Genomic DNA, 4,683 nt, shown 5'->3' with positions numbered 1-4,683 from the left:
GGGGTTGCTAGGGTGTTCTGGGTGGTTGCCAGAAGGTTGTTTCTTCTGGGGTGTTGCTATGTGGTTGTCAGGGGGTTGCTAGGGTGTTCTGGGTGGTTGCCAGAAGGTTGTTTCTTCTGGGGTGTTGCTATGTGGTTGTCAGGGGGTTGCTAGGGTGTTCTGGGTGGTTGCCAGAAGGTTGTTTCTTCTGGGGTGTTGCTATGTGGTTGTCAGGGGGTTGCTAGGGTGTTCTGGGTGGTTGCCAGAAGGTTGTTTCTTCTGGGGTGTTGCTATGGGGTTGTCAGGGGGTTGCTAGGGTGTTCTGGGTGGTTGCCAGAAGGTTGTTTCTTCTGGGGTGTTGCTATGCGGTTGTCAGGGGGTTGCTAGGGTGTTCTGGGTGGTTGCCAGAAGGTTGTTTCTTCTGGGTTGTTGCTAGGGTGTTCCGCATAGTTGCTTTGCGTTTTCTTCCTGTCTGGTGTGAAATGCATCTCTGGTCTTCTGGTCTGTAGAAGTGTCTCGGGTTCCTCCTTCATTGTGTGTCTGTAGGAGTTTTCAGCAGGTGAAATGCTGCATCTGATCACTCAGCAAATTCCTCAACAACACTCACAATTCGCACACAAACGCTGCAGGACGACGCACACGCTGAACCAACATGAATATATGAATATAAAAACACTCATGATCTTTTATTCTATTCTGTACATATGTAACTTCATACATCACGTTAACATCAGGCACAACTTAATCTGAAGCTCATCTGCGAATCGATTTGTTTCACTTTCACGCCACAAAATCTATTAAAAGTCACAGCGGAGCCTGTTCCTCATGACCTACAGGTTCATATCAAACACTCCTGCATTGCTTTTATAGGGAAAAGGAATGCTGTATATTTTTGATGGTCAAACGACTCATTTTAAATGAGCAGTACGGAGAACTGCTGCTCTAATAATTCAACCATTTCCCATCAGTCAATCTGTTCACATGTATCTGTTTTTGATGTACTCGCGGTACATGAGCACGTCCTCCTGACACAGAGTCCTCACGGCTCTGACTGTCCACCTCCGGAGCCAAAACCTCATAGATGCTGTCCGACGGGAACAGAGACACCGGAGCGCTGGTCCAGCCTTCACACTCATCCAATCTAAAATAAGAAGAAAAGGACTAAATGAACTTTAAAGTGACTTATTCTCTCCTAAAATGCAAGAGCAGTGACAATAAAACTTAAATGAATGTAAATGAAGCAGTAAGTCATGAATTATACATGATACATATTCAGATAAGGCACATGTAGACAGACATGAGTCACGCTCTATATTTGATGTTTCTATTGCTGCTAGACTATTAGAATTAATTCTTGCCTAATCACGGGCTGCTATTATGATCGATCATCTCATCGCTTAGCATGACTGCTTTGCTTTGGATCTCAAATCCTACAGTTGACTGCAATTACAAGTAGAGAGTTAGTTTTTCTGGAGCTAAATATGCATGACCTCTTCTGACACCAGATGGATGGGTGGATGGATAAGAACCGGCATGTATGTGATGGTAAATGAAGAAAATGACGTCTGTGACGGACTCGGTGACGGAGCTGCTTTCTGATGCGCGATACGAGCTCAAACGCTACAAGAAACAGAAACAACTGTGGAATTATTATAAAGTTAATAATTAACTTCACACCATAATCATGTAAATTTGGGTTGGGTGTAAATTTAAAATTAGAAAACAAAAACCAGATTATATTATCACTTAATATGAGGTCATATAATAACAATAATAATAAAAAAAATTATATAATTTGTGAAACTTGATTTAAGTCATTAGCACTCTTTATATGGATGTTATTTAATGGTGCAAAACATTTAATTTATTCTAAACAAAATAAAATAAATAAAAAATACATACAATTTAAAATTAGAATACAAAAACTGAATTTGAAAAGTATATAGTGCTGTCAAACGATTAATCGCGATTAATCGTATCCCAAATAAACGTTTTTGTTTACATAATGTGTGTGTACTGTGTTTATTTATTATGCATATATAAATACGCACACATATATATATATATTATCAACCGGAACTGGGAACAGTTCCCATAACACCCGATGTACTTGTTACATCGTTAGAAGAATGGCATCTACGCTAATATTAGTCTGTTTGATATATATAAGAAATATATTATGTTTATATATTAAATATATTTATATATAATATAAATTATATGAAAATAAATATATACTGTATGTGTGTATATGTTTATTATGTATATATAAATACGCAGTACACACATATATTATGTAAACAAAAACTTTTATTTTGGATGCGATTAATCGTTTGACAGCACTACGTGATACATTATTATTATTATTATTATTATTATTAACAACAGCAATAATAATAATTATAATAATAATACAAATAAATACATAAATAAGCAAAGCTTGATTAAGTCATTAGCACTCTGTATGGGTATTATTTAAATAAACATATTTAATTAAATTTATTCTAAATAGAAATAAAAAATAAATATATACAATTAGAAAAAAACTGGTGTTTAAGTATTAAAAATGTCAATCTAATATGAGGTGATATATTAATAATAATCTTAACAATAAATAAATAAATTTAAGTCATTTGCATTCTTTGTATGGCTGAATTAATCACAATTAAAATAGAAGTGTGAAAACATCAATGACACACATTACGTTAATTAAATATATGGGTGCTAAACATTTCATCTAATTTATTAAAAAAGGTATATACTGTATATATATATATATACACACACACACACACACACACACACATATATATATATATATTAGTGCTGTCAACATTAACGCGTTAACGCGCCTTCAATCTTTTGGTTTACTTTGCTGGATATAGCAAATGATGACAAAATAAACATTTGAAACCAGATAAATGGCCTATGCTTAATTTCATGAAGTGTGTGATTAATTCGATTAAAATTTTTAATCGATTGACAGCCCTAATATATACAGTATATATATATATACTGTATATATATATATATATATATATATAATTTGAATATTTTATTTTTCTCAAATGATCAGATTGTCTTATTTAAATGACAAATTGACTTTTCTATCAGTTTGTCTGGTTTTTTTTCACTCATGCTGTTGAAGAGTTTGATTTCATCCCTCTGTCTGATTCAGTTTCCTTCATCTTATTATCTGACAGAAAGACACATCTAGAGGTGACACTTCCTGCTTCCTGAGGAAGTTACAGCAGCGAGTGTCCATTCGACTCTCACACACACTTAGACAGGAAGCATTACATCATCAGACGTGTGTGTGTGTGTGTGTGTGTGTGTGTGTGTGTGTGTGTGATGCGCCTCATCCAAATATTTGTTCATCTTAAACGTTCACTCACGTCCTGTGAAGCATGGATATATAATACAGCACATTCATAAAGCATTATAAACCTCCATAAAGCCTTGTGTGTGAAAACCAAAGCCACAGGTGTCATTCATCAACACCTTTCACTGTAAATCATCTGTAATGAGGAATCATACATTATAACACAATGATATATAAACAGACTTCACAGAAAACATTCATTAATATTTGATTCATTTCCAACAGCTGCTTCTCATCATAATATAAGGGAGTAAGTTTGATTTTGGCATTGGTGGACACATACCGGCAGACAACATTACTGCTAGGGACAATTTAGTAGTTGGCTGATCATGTCTTAGTGTCTCTACTAAACTCTACGCCCTTGAAAATCATAACAAGCGATGTCTAACTTTGAAAACTATAGTTCTCCTTAAATATAAAGAGCTCGAGCTACAGATTAATGAGTTGCACCAAATTGCACAAAAAGCTTATGGATGTAATAATAAGTCAGACATTGAAGTGAGTTGCTGTTTTTGTCTCTTCTGAGGAAGATTCATTCAGCATTCTTTTGAATAGACTAGAAAATTATGTTGGCATTAGAGGAAGTGCACTGGCATGGTTCAAATCGTATTTATCTGACCGCCATCAATTTGTGGCAGTGAATGAAGAGGTATCATACCAATCACAACTGCAGTATGGAGTACCTCAAGGCTCAGTACTAGGACCGTTACTTTTCACGCTTTACATGTTACCCCTGGGAGATATTATTAGGAAACATGGTGTTAGCTTTTACTGTTCTGCTGATGATACTCAGCTCTATATTTCGAAACATACCTTATTTGCAAAACTCACGGAATGCATAGTTGATATAAAAAACTGGATGACTAGAAATTTCTTACTGTTAAATTCTGAAAAAAAGAGGTGTTAATTATAGGACCAAAAACCTCCGCATGTACTACCCTAGAACACTGTCTAATAATTGATGGCTGCTCAGTCAATTCTTCATCATCAGTTAGGAACCTAGGTGTGCTATTTGATAGCAACCTTTCCTTGGAAAGCCACGTTTCTAGCACTGGTAAAACCGCATTTTTCCATCTCAAAATATATCTAAATTACGACCTATGCTCTCAATGGAAAATGCAGAAACGTTAAGTCATGCGTTCATGACCTCAAGGTTAGATTATTGTAATGCTTTATTGGGTGGTTGCTCTGCGTGCTTAATATACAAACTCCAGCTGGTTCAAAATGCAGCAGCTAGAGTTCTTACTAGAACCAAGAAGCATGACCATATTATCCCGGTTCTGTCAACACTGCACTGGCTCCCTATTAAACATCGTATAGAT

The 4,683-nt window shown here is 35.6% G+C and overlaps 1 pseudogene; it reads right to left on the bottom strand.

The window, feature by feature from the left end:
* Window positions 1-681: 681 nt before the first annotated feature.
* Window positions 682-4,683, bottom strand: part of LOC107739186 (polyphosphoinositide phosphatase-like) — a 109,783-nt pseudogene continuing 105,781 nt past the window's right edge.

Source organism: Sinocyclocheilus rhinocerous, unplaced genomic scaffold, assembly GCF_001515625.1.
Source record: "Sinocyclocheilus rhinocerous isolate Xijiao unplaced genomic scaffold, SAMN03320098_v1.1 scaffold555, whole genome shotgun sequence".
In the NCBI taxonomy this organism is placed as follows: Eukaryota; Metazoa; Chordata; class Actinopteri; order Cypriniformes; family Cyprinidae; genus Sinocyclocheilus; species Sinocyclocheilus rhinocerous.
This window is presented reverse-complemented; position numbering and strand designations above follow the sequence as displayed.